Here is a 19,739-nt window from a genome sequence, read left to right as displayed (position 1 = left end):
GGCCTTGGCAGACAGAATTAAGGAAAACCCCAAGGCATTCTACAAGTAAGTTAAGAGCAAGAGGATAAGACATGAGAGAATAGGACCAATTGAGTGTGACAGTGGAAAAGTGTGTATGGAACTGGAGGAAATAGCAGAGGTACTTAATGCAGACTGGGGACTGTTTCGCCGAACACCTATGCTCGATCCGCCAGAGAAAGCAGGATCTCCCAGTGGCCACACATTTTAATTCCACGTCCCATTCCTATTCTGATATGTCTATCCATGGCCTCCTCTAGTATCAAGATGAAGCCACACTCAGGTTGAAGGAACAACACCTTATATACTGGGTAGCCTCCAACCTGATGGCATGAACATTGACTTCTCTAACTTCCGTTAATGCCCCTCCTCCCCTTCTTACCCCATCCCCGACATATTTAGTTGTTTGTTTTTTTCTCTCTCTCTGCCCATCACTCTGCCTGTTCTCCATCTCCCTCTGGGGCTCCCCCCTCCCCTTTCTTTCTCCCGAGGCCTCCCGTCCCATGATCCTTTCCCTTCTCCAGCTCTGTATCACTTTTGCCAATCACCTTTCCAGCTCTTAGCTTCATCCCACCCCCTCCTGTCTTCTCCTGTCGTTTCATATTTCCCCCTCCCCCCACTACTTTCAAATCTCTTAGTATCTTTCCCTTCAGTTAGTCTTGACAAAGGGTCTCGGCCCGAAACGTCGGCAGTGCTTCTCCTTATAGATGCTGCCTGGCCTGCTGTGTTCCACCAGCATTTTGTGTGTGTTGTTTGGGGTACTTAATGAATACTTTGCTTCAGTATTCACTACGGAAAAGGACCTTGGCAATTACAGGGATTACTTGCAGTGCACTAAAAAGCTTGAGCATCTAGATATTAAGGTAGAGGATGAGCTGGAGCTTTTGGAAAGCATCAAGTTGGGTTAGTCAGCGGGACCGGATAGGATGTACCCCAAGCCACTGTGGGAAGCGAGGGAGGATATTGCTGATCCTCTGATGGGTGAGGTTCCAGAGGATTGGAGGGTTGCGGATATTGTTCTCTTATCCAAGAAAGGGAGTAGAGGTAGCCCAGGAAATTATAAGCCACTGAGTCTTACTTCAGTGGTTGGTAAGTTAATGGAGAAGATCCTGAGAAGGAGGATTTCTGTACATTTGAAGAGGTATAATATGATTAGGAATAGTCAGCATGGCTTTGTCAAAGGCAGGTCATGCCTTATGAGCCTGATTAAATTTTTTGAGGATGTGACTAAACACATTGATGAAGGTAGAGCCACAGGTGTAGTATATATAGATTTCAGCAAGGCATTTGATAAGATACCCCATACAAGGCTTATTGAGAAAGTAAGGAGGCAGGAGATCCAAGGGGACATTGCTTTGTGGATCCAGAACTGGCTTGCCCACAGAAGGCTAAGAGTGGTTATAGGTGGGTCATATTCTGCATAGAAGCTGGTGACCAGTGGTGTGCCTCAGTGATCAGTTTTGGGACCCCTACTCTTTGTGATTTTTATAAATGACCTGCATGAGGAAGTGGAGGGATGGGTTAGTAAATTTGCTGATGACACTAAGGTTGGGTGTGTTGTGGATGGTGTAGAGGACTGTCAGAGTTACAACAGGACATTGATAGGATGCAAAACTGGGCTGAGAAGTGGCAGATAGAGTTCAACCCAGATAAGTATTAAGTGTTTCATTTTGGTAGGTCAAATATGATGGCATAGCATTAATGGTAAGACTCCAGGCAGTGTGGAGGATCAGAGGGATCTTGGGCTCCATAGGACACTCAAAGCTGCTGTGCAGGTTGACTCAGTGGTTAAGAAGGCATACAGTGCATTGATCTTCATCAATCATGGGACTGAGTTTAAGAGCCGAGAGGTAATGTTACGGCTATGTAGGACCCTGGTCAGACCCCACTTGGAGTTCTGTCCAAAATTCTCGTCGCCTCACTAAAGGACATGGAAACTATAGAAAGGGTGCAGAGGAGATTAACAAGGATGTTGCCTGGATTGAGGAGCATGCCTTATGAGAATAGGTTGAGTGATCTTGGCCTTTTCACCTTGGACCGATGGAGGGTGAGCGGTGACCTGATAGAGGTGTATAAGTTGATGAGAGGCATTGATCATGTGGACAGTCAGAGGATTTTCCCCAGGGCTGAAATGGCTAGCACGGGAGGGCATAGTTTTAAGGCACTTGGAAGTAGGAACAGAAGATATATCAGAGTAAGTTTTTTTTTAATATAAACGCAGAGAGTGGTGAGTGCGTGGAATGGGCTGCTGGCGGCAATGGTGGAGGTGGAAACGATAGGGTCTTTAAAGAGAATCCTGGATGGCAAGGTCAGTATGACAGGGGAGTAAAGGGAAATAGAGGCATAGAAGGGAGCCAGCTATACCTTGAAATCAAATCAAAAATCAAATCAAATCAAGTTTAATTGTCATTCAGACCTTAAGTGGATACAGCCAAATGAGACAGCATTCCTGTGTGACCAAGGTGCGAAAATATACATGTGTTTCAAAATAATGAAAGGAAAAATTAAAAGAAGATAGTAATGGAAGACAACAAATTTTTAGTCCGTGTCCCTGAACGACAGGTCCCTCAAATTGATGGTTCCCAGCAGTCCAGCCTGTGACTACACCAATCCAACTCTGGAGGGCAGCACCAATGGGAGAGGCCACTCCCATTTGAGCCAGGATGCCACACGACAATACAAGCACAAGGAATGAGGTCCAGTCCAGCTACAACTGAGATGACACTGCTGCCTTGCCACCTGTCTCACCACCAGACAAGGGAAGCAGGCTTGTGGCAATCCATGTCCAAAAGGGTTTTGCAATCACAATAGAATCATCCGAGACAGTCTCTCACAGTTTCATTGCATGTCGCCTTCACGCCAACTCCAGAGCCTCCGAGCAGCACGCAGCAGCATGGTCTGCTCTTTGGAATCCATTCTGGCTTCTTCTGCAACCTTGTCCAAATCCTCAGGCCTGATAGCCCAGCTCAGATCCCCCAGCCCAATGGCCTAACTCAAATCCCCAGGCCTGACAGCCCAACTCAAATCCCTGGGCCCAAAAGCACCATTTGAATCCCCAGACCCAATAGCCCATCGTGTCATCCGTGACTTGACGGCCAGACTCACCTTCTCCAAACCACCAGCCAGCTCTTACAACACCTCGGCTGGCTACCCCGAACAATGAGCAGCTCACTGATGCAGTGGATCTGTTGTACAGGTAGTTATGAGAGTAAAGAATTGTCTTACTGTGTATAAAGACACGCTTAAAAAGGGAAAAAGCACTTCTGGTTGGCCGCTGAGAGGCCACTGTATGTATATATGCCACCAGAAGATGGCGAATGGATGGGATCATGAGAGAGATAATAGCAGAACAGCAATGGCTGGAGTTTCAGAGGGCAGGTCGTAAGGGCCAGCATAGATGCATCCCAAGATGGAGAAATGTTCTAAAGCAAGGATGCATCAAGTGTGGCGACAAGGAAAGTCAAAGATAGCATAAAAGAAAATGAGAGGGCATCAGACCATAAGACAGGAGCAGAATTAGGCCATTCAGCCCTTCGAGACTGCTCTGCCATTTTACCATGGCTGATCCCCTATCCCACTCAACCTCATTACCTGCCTTCTCACCATAGCTGATCCCACTCACTGCAGTCTGCGGCAGAGCATTCCATAGATTCACTACTCTCTGGCTAATAAAATTCCCCCTTACCTCTGTTCTAAAAGGTTACCCCTCAATTTTGAGGCTGTTCCCTCTAGTTCTGAATACCCTCACCACAGGAAACATCCTCTCCACATCCACTTTATCTAATCTTTTCAACATTCAGTAGGTTTTAATGAGATCCCTCCCCATATTCTTCTGAATTCCAGTGAATACAGTACCAAAGCTGCCAAACACTCCTCATTTGTTAATTCCTTCATTCCTGGAATAATCCTCGTGAACCTCCTCGGATCCCTCTCCAATGACAACACATTCTTTCTGAGATATAGGGCCCAAAACTGTTGACAATACTCAATCAAAGTGCAGCCTGATCAGGATCTTATAAAACCTCAGCATTATCCCTTGACTTTTATATTCAATTCCCCTTGAAATAAATGCCAACATTGCATTTGCCTTTACCACAGACTCAGCTTACAAGTTAGCCTTCTGGGAGTCTTGGCACATGGATTTCCAAGTCCCTCTGCACCTCTAATGTTTGAATTTTCTCTGCATTTGGATAATAGTCTACACTATTGTTCCTTTTACCAAAACATTATCATACATTTCCCAACACTGTATTTCATCTGCCACATTTCTGCCCATTCTTGCAATTTAGCTAAGTCCTGCTGCAATCACATTGCTTACTCAGCACTACCTACCCCTCCACCTATCTTCATAAAATCCACAAATTTTGCCACAAGGCCATCCATTGTGTTATCCCAATCCCAATGTGAAAAGTAGCATTCCCATTACTGACCCCTGAGGAACACCACTAGTCACTGGTAGCCAACAAGAAAATGCCCCTTTTATTCCCACTCACTGCCTCCTGTCTGTCAGGCATTCCTCTATCCATGCCGGCATCTTTCCTGTAATGCCATAGGATTTTATATTGTTAAGCAGTCTTATGTGTGGCACCTTATCAAATGCCTTCCCAAAATTCAAGAAAATGGCATCCATTTCTTCCTCTTTGTCCACCCTGCTTGTTACTTCCTCAAAGAACTCTAACAGGTTTGTCAGGCAGAAACCATGGTTTCCCTTTACAGAAACCATGCTGACTGACTTATTTTATCATTAGTCTCCAGATACCTCGAAACTTCATCCTTAATAATAGACTCCAACACTTTCCCAACTACTGAGGTTAGGCTAACTGGCCTGTCATTTTTGTTTCTTTAGCCTTCCTCCCTTCTTAAAGAGTGGAGTGGCATTTGCAATCTTCTTATCCTCCAGGACCATGCCAGAATCAAATAATTCTTGAAAGACCATGACCAATGCATCCATTATCTCTTCAGCACCTTTTCACAGGACTCTGGGACGTAGTCCATCTGGTCCAGGTGATTTATCCGCCTGAAGATCTTTGAGTTTGCCTAGCACTTCTACCTTTGTAATAGCAATGGTGCTCACAGACCTCTGGCACACTGCTAGTATCTTCCATAGTGAAGACAGAATCAAACTACTCATTAAGCTCATCCACCATTTCTGGCCTATAATATAATAATATTAGTGGGATGGTAGAGTATTGGAATGCTTTTAAAAGCTAATAGAAGGCAACTAAAATCCATAAGAGAAAAATTATATATGCTAGCCAATAAAATAAGATGATACCAAGTGTTTTTTTTAATATACTGCATAAAGAATAAAAGAGAGGTGAGAGTGGATATCGGACCACTGGAAAGCAAAAGGTCTGAAGGTAGATAAATCATCTGGACCACAGGGTTCTGAAAGAGGTAGCTGAAGAGATTATGGATCTTTCAAGAATCACAACATTCTGGAATGGTTCTGGAGGACTTGAAAATTGCCAATGTCACTCTACTCTTTGAGAAGGGAAGGAGTAGAAGTAAGGAAATTATAGGCCAGTTAGCTTTACTTCAGTTGTTGGGAAGGTTTTGGAGTCCACTATTAAGGATTTGGTTTTGGGGTACATGAAGGCATGTGATAAAATAGGCCAAAGGCAGCATGGTTTTCTTAAGAGGAAATCTTGCCTGACAAATCTGTTGGCATTCTTTGAAAAACTAACAAGCAGGATAAACAAAGGAGAATCGATGGATGTTGTGTTCTTGGATTTTCAGAAGAACTTCAACAAGCTGTTGCATATAAGGCTGCTTAACAGGATCCTGTGGTATTATAGAAAACACAGTGGCATGGATAGAAGAATGACTAGCAGAAGGCAAAGAGTGGAAAGAAAGAGGTCATTTTTGGATTGGTGATGGTGACTAGTAGTATTCTGCAAAGGTCTGTGTTGGGACCGCTTCTTCTTACTTAGTATGTCGATGATTTGGATGGCAGAACTGATGGCTGTATGGCCAAGTTTGTGGATGATAGGTGGAGGAGCAGGTGGTGTTGAGGTAGCAAGGTGTCTTCAGAAGGACTTAGATTGAAGAATGGTGAAAGAAGTGGCAGATGGAATATAGTGAAGAGAAGTGTATGGTCATGTACTTTGGTAGAAAAAATAAAGGCATAGACTATTTTCTAAACAGGGAAAAAATCCCCTAAAGATTAACTTGCAGCTTGAGTTGGTGGTGAGGAAGGCAATTACAACATTAGCATTTATTTCAACAGAACCAGAATATAAAAGCAAGGATTTAATGCTAATGCATTATAAGGCATTGGACAGATAGCACTTGGAGTATTATGAGCAGTTTTGGGCCCTTTATCTAAGAAAAGGTGTGCTGGTTTTGGAGAGGCTTCCGAGGAGGTTCATGAGAATGATTCTGGGAATGAAAGGGTTAACATACGAAGAACATTGTAGATTCTGGGTCTGTACTCATTGGAGCTTAGAAGAATGAGATGGGAGCTAATTGAAAGCTATTGAAAGGCCCTCAAATGGATTTTGAGTGGGTGAGTCTAGGATCCAAAGGCACAACCTCACAATAGAGAGGCATCGATTTAGAACAGAAATGAGGAATTTCTTCAGCTAATGGGTATGAATCTGTGAAATTCATTGCCAGAAATGATTGCAGAGGCCAAGTCATTGGTATACTTAAAGTGCCATTTGATAGGTTCTTGATTAGTCAGGGCGTGAAAAGTTACAGGGCGAAGACGAGAGGTTTTATTTTATTCTAGCTCAATGTACCATGTAATGATTTGATCAGTATAAATAGTATGCAAAACAAGCTTTTCACTGTATCATGACAATAATAAACCAATTCCAACACTAGTTTATGAGACTGGAACGGATTGTGAACCTGGACTTGAATAACAACCGCTTTGGGAAATATTGAGTGAACAATTTTGGATGTGGGTTATTTAGTATTTGGAATTGCAAGCTGGTATACTAGTCAAGAGGTTATTGTTGTGTAAATGAAGGAAGCAATTTCAAGCCAGAAGCTGTATCACTATAAAAAGGAATATTAGTCACAGAAAGAACAACCCAATGCTAGTGTAAATAGAAGCTTCTGCAAGCACTTTGCGGGTTGGGCAGCATTTGTGCAATGAGACGCAAAGGTAATTGTTTAGGCCCAAGACCATTCATCAGAGTAGAAGGAAGACATGATTTATGTGTGCCTTTCACAAACTCAGTACATTCTACAGAGTTCTAGAAATAATTTTGCTCTCTAATCAATCTTGGAGTATATGAAACTTTGATAATAGAAGGATAGGAAAATGATTTACAAGTCAACCCAGTCTGCATGGACCAAGATATCCATCTAACCCATTCTTATTTACCCACATTTGTCCATATCTCTCTAAATGCACACCACGGTAGGGAGTGGTTAGTCCGACATTATTACAGAGTTCAGAGTCCAGTTCTGGTGACCTCTGTACGTCCTACCTGTGGAGTGCATCACTTTTCCCTGGGTACTCCTGTTTTCTCCCACGGTCTAATGAGATACTAGGCTGGTTAGTTAAATCAAAGTTGTCAGGAGTTGCAGGAGTGGCACAGCTTGAAGAGCCTATTCAATGCTGTAAGTCTAAATAAATAAATCTCTTTCCTGACCATGCAGCTGTCCAAATCTCATTTAAATGTTGTCAATATACCTGCCTCGACCAAATTCTCTGGCAGTTCATTCCATATACGGACCACCTTCTGGGTGTACAAGTTGCCCATCAGGTTCGTGCAGCAGGGTAGCTTAACGGTTAGGGTGATACTATTACAGAGGTAGTGATCCAGGTTCAATCCCACCACTCTAAGAAGTCTGTACATTCTCTCCACGACTGCAGGAGTTTCTTCTGAGTGCTCCAAAGGCCTGTGGTTTAGTAGCTTAATTGGTCACATGTGTAATTTGGTGGTGCAGGATCATTGGTCCAGAAAGGGTCTATTACTGTGCTGTATATTTAAATAAATAAATACTGTGTACCCACTCTGAGAACAATCTCTCTATTGGACTTTTACAGGGATGTACGTGGAACAGTCACCTCATTCTACACTCAACCGACAAGCTATGTAGCTCCAGTACCACTTCGCACTTCATTCTACAGAAACATTGAACTTTGAGTCAAAGCCAGTAAGGAACACACTCAACAAAACTCAGATCCTGGAAAATTAATTAAAGAAAAATACAGATTTTATAAATATTGCACTGATCTATCAAGCTTTAAGGAGGAGCTGAGCTATAGAGAAAGGTTAAATAGGTTAGGACTTTATTTCCTGGAGTGTAGGAGAATGAGGGAAGAAGTAATAGAGATATGCAAAATTATGAGGGATATACCATGCTTTTTCCACAGAGACTGGGTGAGGCTAAAACTAGAGATCATGGGTTAAGGGTGAAAGGTGAAATACTTGAGGAGGAACTTCTTCATTCAGAGAGTGGTGTGAACATGGAGCAAGCTACCAGTGGAAATGGTGGGCCAAAAGGCCAGTTCCTATGCTGCAATACTTGATTTCTCTGTACTAAAATGCTGGAAATACACTGGAGGGTTGGTGTCCAGCATTACTGCAGTGTAATTGACTTATTTGATTGTTAAGATATAACCATGCTTCATCTGGCTGAAGGGAAAGTATTCACTCTGAATGAGTGGCCTCCACTGGGTACAGTGAAGTCAGTTAGAGTCTAGTTATCCATAGGAACCTCTCAATAGACCTGTCACATGGGAACAAACTAGTTCATGGAGTTGAGAAATACAGTGCACTTGATTTTTTTAAAATACATCCTTTTGACACTCTAAAGTGTGATGGATGTTTAAAGTGTTGTTTATACAGTTCAGAGAGCATAGAAATCATGGAGAGTATATTGGTTGTGTTTGATTTCTGGGTCTGAAATTGAATTGAATGGCATGCTGGTAAATGTAGTTCAATCCTCTGGAAAATGGAAGTTACATTTGACATTGTAATAATTAGACTCAGAATGGGTGAATTTCAAGACATACACTTTACCAGAGCACTGCTGTCAATCTTATACTTTTTTTTGGAAACATAAAGCTAACTCAGACCAGAAATTTTCAATAGTCACTGACAGCTAATACAATAGATGAATATACTGTAAGGACCCAAAAGCAAGGGTCTCTTGAGTCTTCTCTGCCATGCAGTGAGTTCATGACTGATCTGTGACCCAACTCCCCATCCCTTAACACCTTTAATTAACTAAAATGTTCAAATTTTCAAAGTTAAAATTACAAATTGCCTGAGCGTCAGTATTCATTTGTAGAAAAGTTACAAATATTAACTACCTTTAGCAGGGCTATTCATTTCCATGGTTTACTAAGTCCTGAGGAACACAGAGAGGATGAATGCACTGAGATAGAGAATCAAGGATCAAAGTTCCCTCTAAAGTTTTTATAGCTGCGTAGAAATTTTTACATTACCTGAAAACCACCTAGCACTTTAAATGATTTTTAATTGCAAAAGAAACATATTTAAAGTGCCATGTAGTTTTCAGGTAGTGTCGGCATTCAGTGGACTGACAGTTTATTAATAAAAGGCTACTGACTTCTATTCTGTGCTTATTGTTACAATTTCTAATGGTGTTCTAACTTGAAATACAGACAATGCAAATCCATTGAAGCTCTTAAATGATTCAAAATAAAGGTTATGATACACTTATTTAGAAAATTTATGGATTATATTCATTAATACATCATTAATTATACAATTATATTAGCAGATTTCAAAATTATATTAACATTATATAGAAGAAAATTCCAGTTGCATGGCAACAAAGGCAACGCGTGTGGAAACATTTCAGTTACTGCATAGCCGTGCATCCATGCAGCTGAGAGGATACAGTGGTCAAGGGTCAACTTTATTTGCCAATTATATTTATATGTATTAGGAATTTGCTGTGGTTTGTTGGTCAGGGTGCAACATGCAACAAAAAACAACAACATTCAACAATTATGAAGAATAAAGAATCAAGAACTAGGTATAGGTTTAGGGTTAGAGGGAAGGATTTATTAGAAACCTGATGGGCAACTTTTTCACCAGAGGGTGGTCTGTATATGGAACGAACTGAGGAAGTAGTTGAGGCAGCTACATTAACAGCTCTGATCCTTCTCCTCGGATCATTAAAGTTGGGTGGAGAGGCTTGAGAGCTCCTGAGATCCCAAGAGAAATACTCTCTGGAGTTTAGCTCCTGGTAGGGTTACCCATGGCACTAAGGTCAAGGGGAAGGTTTCCGATAAAAAGCAATCCAACCAGGACCTACCGGGAGGAGCTCGTGGAAGATGATGATGCATCACAATGTCAGCGAAGGCGAAGGAAGGCTGATTGTGCATCAGCACCCCTGCATTAAACAAAGGCATGCACAGACATTCTCCATTAAGAGAAAACCTCTTGGGAGAACATCATACTCAACTCAAGTGATGGCAGTACTACTATTAGCAACATTTAAAAGACATTTGGTCGGTTACGTGGACAGAAAAGGTTGAGGGGGACATGAGCTAAATGTGGGCAAATAAGACTGGGTTAGATGGGCATGTTATGTTGGTGCTGAAAACTTGGTGATACTTGCAGGCTTCCCACAGCACAATCCTCCATCATTTTCGATGTTTGAAGTGTTTACAGTGCAGTGAAGTGAGTGGGGTAATAGACAGAGGGAGGTGGGAGGGGATTAACTAGAGTGGCTGATCAGATTAACTGCCTGGGGGAAAAAACGTTTAAAATGGTGTGAATTTTGCACTTGTTTTAACACTTCTCAAAAGGACAGTTTGTAGGTACACAGTTCAACAATGATGTTTTCCTGATTTTTCTTTGTCCCAGACACATAGAAGTCCTACTGTGGTGGTAGACTGCAGCCAATGACCTTTTCTGCTGACCTGACAATTTGTTGTAGTTTTCATATATTGTGAAATGTTGCTGAACCGAACCAGAGAGTGATGACAGGAGATGATAGAACGATGGTAGCATTCAGGCTCGCTGTCATCACATGGAGCACTCAGCAATGCCCACACACACCAGACAAACTTGGGTGTAGCACTGGGCTGCTCGTCTCAGCACTACTCAATACTAGCCTCTTCATACAGATTTCTGCAACACTGAATCACAGTGGATTTAATTTGGCTTTTTGACACCGACCAACAGAAAAAGACTCTTTTGAGCGAAAGCGAAAACAGATCTATACAAAGTGATCTAAATTAAGTACAATTATAAAACACAAAATAATTGATTGTATGATTACTCACCCTCTTCGGGTCTGTTGAAGATGCACCTTTGGCAACAATTGCAGCCTTCACTCTGTGTGAATAGGTCTCTATCAGCTTTGCACATCTGGACACTGCAATCTTTTCCCATTCTTTACAAAACTGCTAAAGCTCTGTCATATTGCATGGGGATAGTGAGTGAACAACCCTTTTCAAGTCCAGCCAGAAATTCTCAATTGGATTGAGGTCTGGACTCTGACTTGGTCACTCCAGGACATTGTCTTTGTTGTTTTTAAAGCCATTCCCGTGTAGTTGTGGCTTTGTCCTCAGGGTCATTGTCTTGCTGGAAAGTAAATCTCTCAATTTGCAGTTCTCTTACAGACTGCATCAGATTTTCCTCCAGGATTTCCCTATGTTTAGCTACATTCATTTAACCCTCTACCTTCACAAGCCTTCCAGGACCAACTGCAGTGAAACTTTCCCACAGTGTGATGCAGCCATCAGCATGCTTCACGGTAGGGAAAGGGTGTTTTTGATGATGTGTGGTGTTTGCCTTAGTCTGATGGTCAAAAGAGATATTCAGTGACTTGGAAATTTTCTTGTATCCATCTCCTGATTTATGCTTTTCAATAACCTTTCTGCAGAGCTATTTGGAGTGTTCTTTTGTCTTCATAGTGTAGTTTTTGCCAGGATACTGACTCACTAGCAAATGGACCTTCCAGATACAGGTGTATTCTTTCTACAGTCAATTGAAATACTTTGACTGCACACATGTGATTTCCATTTAAATAATTATGTGACTTCTGAAACCAATTGGCTGCACCAGTGATGATTTGGTTGTCATACTGAAGGGGTGTGAATCAATTATTTTGCATTTTATAATTGTACTTAACATAGATCACTGCATAGAGATCAGTTTTCACTTTGACACAGAAGAGTCTTTTTCTGTTGATCAGTGTCAAAAAAAAGCCAAATTAACTGCACTGTAATTCAATGTTGTAAAACAATAAAACATGAAAACTTCCAGGGAGGTGAGTGGAATAATTTTTATAGGTACTGCATGTGCCTTGTACTATATATGACTGTTGATACTGTATTTTGTACCTTGGCCCTGGATGAACACTGTTCATGTATGGTTGAATGACAATTAAATTTGAACTTGAACATAACATCCAGTCAGAAGGTCATGCATTGCTTTTTCTCACCAGCTTCCCAGGAGGGGAGCATACTCAGTAATTTATTCTCCTACACATACTTCTGGAACCATAAGACATAGGAGCAGAATTGGTCTATTTGGCCTATCAAGTCCTGTCTACCATTCAATCATTGGCTGAACCTTTCTCCCCCCTCTCCTCACTGCCATTCCCCAGCCTTCTCCCCATTACCTTTGATGGCACATCCATTCAAGAACCTGTCAATCTGCCTTAAATATACCCAATGACATGGCTTCCATAGCTGCATATGGTAAAAATTCCACAAATTCACCACCCCCTGGCTAAGCATCTCAATTTTAAATGGATGGCACTCTATCCTGAGGCTGTGCCCTCATGGCCTAGACTCCCCCACTATGGGGGACATCCTTTCCACATCTACTCTGTCTAGGCCTTTCAACATTTGAAAGATTTCCAACAAGATCATCCCTCATCCTTCTAAGTTCCAGTGAGTACAAACCCAGAGCCATCAAACATTCTTCATATGATAACACTTTCATTCCTTGTGAACCTGGGTGTTCAAATCTACCATGACTATCATTGCCCTTTGACACACCTTTTCTATTTCCTGCTATAAACTGTTTATTCACATTCTGGCCACTGTTGGGAGGCCTGTACATCAACATCCTTTTACCCTTGCAGTTTAACTCAATCTACAAGATTCAAAATCTTACCACTTTTGCGAGGACATGGCTGCAGACAAACCCAGGTGCAGGGCACAGGCGCAGAGACAGAGTCGTGAGGTGTTGGCACCATCGCGAACGTGGAACAGGTATCCAGGAGAGTCTTTACACAGAGGCAAGGTTAACATAGAATATGAGGGAAACAATGTATAGCTTAGAAATACGAGTCATAAGGAATCACAAAACAAGGTTTATTCACACTGGAGTCCATCAACAAACTGGCAGTCTGTTGCTGTGACCCTATGGCTTTTACCCTGCATTCACTGATGGAAAGCAGGTGTGCTGTAATTAATGGAGCAATTGGGAAACAGACAAGGGGATTAAGGCCCAATCAAGGAGATAATAGCAAGATGGGGGGAGATTGCCAGACGGGACAGTGACAGTACCCTCCCCTCAACGGAGCCTCCAGGCTTGTCCGGATGGTCTCGATGGAAGTTCTGGATGAGGGAAGGGTCCAGGATGAAGGAGCGGGGAACCCAGGAATGCTCCTCTGGGCTGTATCCTTCCCAGTCTACCAGGTACTGGAGGCTTCTGCCCCAATGGCGCACATCCAGTAGTCACCACACGGTGTATGCTGGATGATTGTCAGTGATTTGGGCGGGTGGAGGGGTTTCGGTCAGAGGACACAAGGGACTGACAGAAACTGGTTTTAATTCAGAAACATGAACAGTAGGATGGATGTGCATTGCCTTAAGTAGCTTAAGTCAGACTGCTGTGGGGTTGATGATACTTCTGTCTTCGAAAGGATGCAGGAAGCGAGGGGCAAGTTTCATAGGCTCATTTTTGAGGAATGTCCTTGGACAAGAGCCACACCTTCTGCCCAGGTTGATACTCAGGTGCAGGAGTGCAATGGCAATTGGCAATCCTCCAGTTGCGGTCAGCTGATCAGAGCAGGGCCTTGCATATGTCCTCCCAAACCTTGCGGCACTGATCGATATGGGCCTGAATAGATGACACCATAATCCCCTCTTCTTGTTCGGGAAACAGCGAGGGTTGGTATCCAAGGGAGCATTCAAAGGGAGGTCATCCGGTGGCAGCACTAACCAGAGAGTTGTGGGCATACTCAAACCACATGAGTGGCACTCCAGGTAGACGGGTTGTTAATTGCTATGCAACATAGCACCGCCTCCAAATCCTGGTTGACCCGTTCCATTTGCCCGTTCATCTGAGGATGGAAGCTGGATGACAGGCTAACAGAGGAACTCAGGGCTTGGCAAAAGGACTTCCACACCTGCGAGACAAACTGGGGACCCTGATCGGAGATGATAGCCGCAGGAATCCCGTGGAGGTGGACGACATGGTGGACAAGAAGGTCTGTGGTCTCTTGTGCCAAAGGGAGTTTAGGGAGAGCTACAAAGTGCACCGTCTTGGAGAACTGGTCTACCAGGGTGAGTATGGTGGTGTTTCCATGTGAAGGGTGTAGACCAGCGATGAAATCTAGGGCTATGTGCGGCCAAAGACAGGTAGGGGACAGAGTAATCTAGCAGGTGGCCAGTGGGAGGCTTTTCCACAGGCACAGGCGGAACATGCAGAGACATAGGAACGGGTATCCGCCTCCATTGAAGGCCACCAGAAGTGTCTTTTCAGGAGAGACAGTGTCTGATCACTCCCAGGGTGGCAGGCGAACTGAGTTGTGTTCCCCCAGTGGAGAACCTGAGACCTGACGGAATTGGGCACAGAAAGGTGATTGCCAGGTCCGTTGCCGGGGTCAGGGTCATCCTGTTGGGTTTCGTTTACTATGGACTCGATCTCCCAAGTGGGGCTGTCACCACACAGGATGGTGGGAGGATGGTCTCTGGGCTGGAAGTGTCCTCCTTGGAGTTGTATTGGTGGAAAAGCACATCAGGTTTCCCACTCTTGGACCCCAGCCAGTAGGTGTGAGAAAGCCTGAACCAGCCAAAGAATAATGCCCAATGGGCTTGGCGGGAGTTCAAACGTTTGGCGGTCTGGATATATCCAAGGTTCTTATGATCAGTCCAAACAATTAATGGGTGTTCCGCCCCCTCCAGCCAGTGCCTCCATTCCACCAACGCCATCTTGACCACCAGTAGCTCCTGGTTCCCCACGTCATAATTCCATTCGGCAGGGGACAGCTGGCGAAAAAGGCGGCACAGGGATGAAGCTTCTCATCTGGACTTGATTGGTGGCATGGAACTGCTTCCATCCCAGACTTGGAGGCATCAACCTCTACAAGGAACTGGAGGGAGGGGTCCGATTGGACCAGGATGGGAGCAGTCATGAAACTCCTCTTCAGGTCAGTGAATGCCGAATCAGCCTCGGAGTCCCAACAAAAATGATGTAGGCAAGGGTAAGTCGGGTAAGGGGCGCCACCACATGTCTGTAATCCCTGATAAATGGGCGATAAACGTTTGCAAACCCCAAAAACGTCTGAAGTTGCTTGCGGGTCGTAGGTCTGGGACATTCTTCCACCGCCCGGATCTTCTCGGGATCTGCCCTCACTTGCCCGCTCTCGAAGATGTAGCCCAGAAAGCTGACAGAAGGGACGTGGAACTCACACTTCTCCACCTCCCACAGTCGCTGGAGGACTAGACAGACATGCCTAATGCGTTTCTGGAGGCTGCTGGACAATATCAAGTCAAGTCGTCACTTTTATTGTCATTTCAACCATAACTGCTATGTACAGTACATAGTAAAACTGAGACAATGTTTTTCAGGACCATGATGCTACAAGACACAGTACAAAAACTAGACTGAACTACGTAAAAAACAACACAGAGAAAAAAAACAACAATAAATAATAAACAAGACAATAGGGCAGTAAGGTGTCAGTCCAGGCTCCGGGTATTGATGAGTCTGATGGCTTGGGGAAAGAAACTGTTATATAGTCTGGTCGTGAGAGCCCGAATGCTTCAGTGCCTTTTCCCAGACACAGGAGGGAGCAGAGCTTGTATGGAGGTGCGTGGGGTCCTTCATAATGCTGTTTGCTTAGCAGGTGCAGCGTGTAGTGTAAATGTCCATGATGGCGGAAAGAGAGACCCTGATGATCTTTTCATCTGATCTCACTATCCGCTGCAGGGTCCTGCAATCTGAGATGGTGCAATTTCTGAACCAGGCAGTTGCTCAGGATGCTCTCAATACAACCCCTGTAGAATGTGATGAGGATGGGGGGTGGGAGATGGACTTTCCTCAGCCTTCGCAGAAAGTAGAGACGCTGCTGGGCTTTCTTTGCTATGGAGCTGGTGTTGAGGGACCAGGTGAACACCGAGAAATATGGTGCTTTTAACGATCTCTACCAAGGAGCCGTCGATGTTCAGCGGGGAGTGGTCGCTCTGTGTCCTCCTGAAGTCAACAACCATCTCTTTTGTTTTGTTCACATTAAGAGACAGGTTGTTGGCTCTGCACCAGTCCGTTAGCCACTGCATCTCTTCTCTGTAAGCTGACTCATCATTCTTGCTGATGAGACCTACCACAGTCGTGTCTTCGGCGAACTTGATGATGTGGTTCGAGCTGTGTGCTGAAACACAGTTGTGGGTCAGCAGAGTGAACAGCAGTGGACCGAGCACACAGCCCTGGGGAGCCCCCGTGCTCAGTGTGATGGTGTTGGAGATGCTGCTCCCGATCCGGACTGACTGAGATCTCCCAGTTAGGAAGTCTAGGATCCAGTTGCAGAGGGAGGTGTTCAGGCCCAGTAGGTTCAGCTTTCCAATCAGTTTCTGAGGGATGATTGTGTTGAACGCTGAACTATGAACAGCATCTGAATGTATGTGTCTTTTTTGTCCGGGTGGGTTAGGGCCAGGTGGAGGGTGATGGCAATCTGTTGAGCGGTTGGGACAGTACACAAACTGCAGCGGGTTCCAGTGAGGTGGGCAGCAGGGTCTTAATATGCCTCAGGATATCAAGATGTCATCTAGGTAAACAAACACAAAGTGGTTAATAATGTCCCTCAGCATGTCATTGATTAAGGATTGAAAAATGACGGGGGCATTGGTGAGGCCAAACGGCATGACCAAGTATTCAAGGTGGTCTAATGGTGTATTAAGTGCCGTCTTCCACTCGTCTCCCTCCCTTATCCTGACTAGATGGTAGGCACTACGAAGGTTCAACTTCGAGAAGATGGTGGCTCCGTGAAGTGGTTCAAATGACGAGTTAATGAAGGACAGTAAGTAATTATTTTTAAACGGTTATCTTGTTGAGGCCTCGGTAACTTTTAGAGGGGCAAAGCAACCCATCCTTTTTCTCTACAAAGAGGAAACTGGCATCCACCAGGGAGGATAATGCCCACTGCGAGGGATTCACTAATGTATTTCTCCATGGCCTCTCTCTCAGGTTAGGACATAGGCAACTGTGGGGTAATGAGGCCCCAGGGAAAAGGTCGATAGCGCAGTCATGCAGCCGGTGCAGAAGCAAGGAAAGAGCTCATTGTTTGCTGAATACCTGTCCCAGGTCATGGTATTCCGTGGGAACTCTGGTTAAGTTGAGGGGTTCCAAGGCAGGCAAGGTTGCAGTAACCTCCCTAGGGGATGGAGCCGACTGCAGAGAGGTGGCGTGGCAAAATGGGCTCCAGCTGGCTATCCTCCCGGGAGACCAGTCGATGCGGGGGTTGTGGTGGTTCAACCAGCGGTTACTCAGAACTATAAGGCCTTGAGGAGAATGGATGAGATTAAATCATACCTTCTGTCCATGGTTTCCGGACAGAATCAAGGTACAGTGGGTGACCTGAGCCAGAAGTTTTCCATCCAGTGCCCCGGCCTCCAGAGGGGTACTTTGGTTCCCAAGGTATTCCGGCCCGGGAGGCTATGTCCTCATCCAGCAAATTTCCCTCGGCACCAGAATCCACTAAGGCGGATAGGGTAGGGACTGCTGTGGATAGGTCTCGGTAGCCAGGATCTGCATCCAGGTTTGGGGAACTGAAGGGAGTGTTGTCTGACTCACCAGAACAGTAAGAGTGGGAGCTCTGTGAAGAACAGAAGGGAGAGAGGTTATGGCTGGTTGAAAATGGCAAGGTGGGCCATGGGATGACTCAAGGAGTAGGACATCCAGACTTTTCTCTCAAACATTCTCGAAGTCGATTATCTACCCTGGTGGCTAGAGAGACCAAAGAGTCCAGGCTGTCTGTGTCATCCCTTGCCACTAATTCATCTTTTATCTTGTCAGAGAAACCCCATCAAAACACTTCCCATAGTACCTCATCCTTCCATCCAGAGTCAGCTGCTAATGTTCGGAACTCTATAGAGTATTTTGCTACGCTTTGCGAGCCTTGACAGAGTCAGTAGGCACATAGCGACGTCCTTACCACAAGTGGACTGTTCAAAAACCTTCCTTATTTCGGAGACGAAGGTGGAGAAGGAGGAACAGACCTCTGGCCGGTTGTCCCAGATCGCGGTGGCCCATGATAAGGCATCCCCTCGTAACAGCCCCATGATGTACGCAATTTTTGATCTGTCCAAGCTGTACCTATGTGGCTGTTGCTGGAAAACCACAGAGCATTGTAGTAAGAAGGCCCAGCACTTCCTTCGGTCCCCAGTGTAGGGTACCGGTTCGGGTACATACAGCTCTCAAGGTGATTGTGTTGCCGATCCAAGGGGCGTAGCCATACCAGGCTATACGGTTTGGTCAGACTGGGTTCTTGGAAGGGACAGAATAAGGGGAGTGGACACTTGCTCACTGACCTTCTTTACATCCTCGGACAGGGCTCGAAGATTTTTCATGATTCCTCTGGGCAGCTGATCATGTACACCCAGTAGGGAGCCCTGGCTGATGAGTGCCTGTTGCACTGGGTCCATGTCCGCTGGGTTCATTCTTGGCCAGTTCATTCTGTTGCAAGGACGAGACTGAGGACAAACCCAAGTGCAGGACACAGGCGCAGAGACAGAGTCGTGAGGTGTTGGCACCATCGCGAACGTGGAACAGGTATCCAGGAGAGTCTTTACACGGAGACAAGGTTTACATAGAATATCCAGGAAACAATGCAGAGCTTAGAAATGCCAGTCCTAAGGAATCAGGAAACTAGAATCAACCAACAAACTGGCAGCCCATTGCTGTGACTCTAGAGCTTTTACCCTGCATTCACTGATGGAAAGCAGGTGTGCTGTAACTAATGGAGCTGGCAGCAATTGGGAATCAGACGAGGGGATTAAGGCACAATCAAGGAGATAATAGCAAGATGGGAGATTGCCAGATGGGACCGTGACACCAATCCTATGTCACATCTTCCTACCGATCCGATTTGATGCCATTCTTTACCTGCAGAGCCACTCCACTGCCTCTGTCTACCTTCCTATCCTTCTGATACATTGTATAACCTTGAACATTCAGCTCTCAACTACAACTAACCTTCAGCCATGATTCAGTGCTGGCCACAACACTGTACACTGTACAGTGAGATATAATACTTTCCTCTGTACACTGAGATATAATACTTTGAACACTGTATTGACTACCCTTTTTAATTCTGTATCCCTAATGAATTGATACTCACCCTGCTGGCTGCAATTCTGTCCTATCATCTGTCTGCCTTCCCTGACAGTCTGACTGCTTGCTATCTTTGCTTTTTAACCGTTAGTCCTATCCTGAACCCCTTCATTCCAGTTCACAACCCCATGACAAGTTAGTTTAAACCATCCCAAACAGCTCTAACAAGCCTGCCCACAAAATATTGGTCTCCCCGGGGTTCAGGTGCAA

General features: G+C 44.7%; 1 protein-coding gene across 8 annotated transcripts in view; it reads left to right on the top strand.

Annotated features, from left to right (window-relative positions):
• The window catches only part of LOC132378006 (caM kinase-like vesicle-associated protein), a 212,848-nt gene that overhangs the window by 29,407 nt on the left and 163,702 nt on the right, over nucleotides 1-19,739 (top strand). Inside the window, exon 2 of one of the 8 annotated variants that reach the window (XM_059944595.1) lies at nucleotides 17,138-17,217. The exons of 6 other annotated variants lie outside the window; for them this stretch is intronic. The gene's annotated coding sequence lies outside the window, so the exon portion shown is untranslated. Of the gene's footprint in view, nucleotides 1-17,137; nucleotides 17,218-19,739 lie in introns of those variants that run through there. One more of the 8 variants, XM_059944601.1, reaches the window with a different exon arrangement.

Source organism: Hypanus sabinus, chromosome 19 (assembly GCF_030144855.1).
Source record: "Hypanus sabinus isolate sHypSab1 chromosome 19, sHypSab1.hap1, whole genome shotgun sequence".
Taxonomy (NCBI): domain Eukaryota; kingdom Metazoa; phylum Chordata; class Chondrichthyes; order Myliobatiformes; family Dasyatidae; genus Hypanus; species Hypanus sabinus.
Note: the sequence above shows the minus strand (reverse complement) of the source record. Positions and strands in the feature narration are given on the sequence as shown.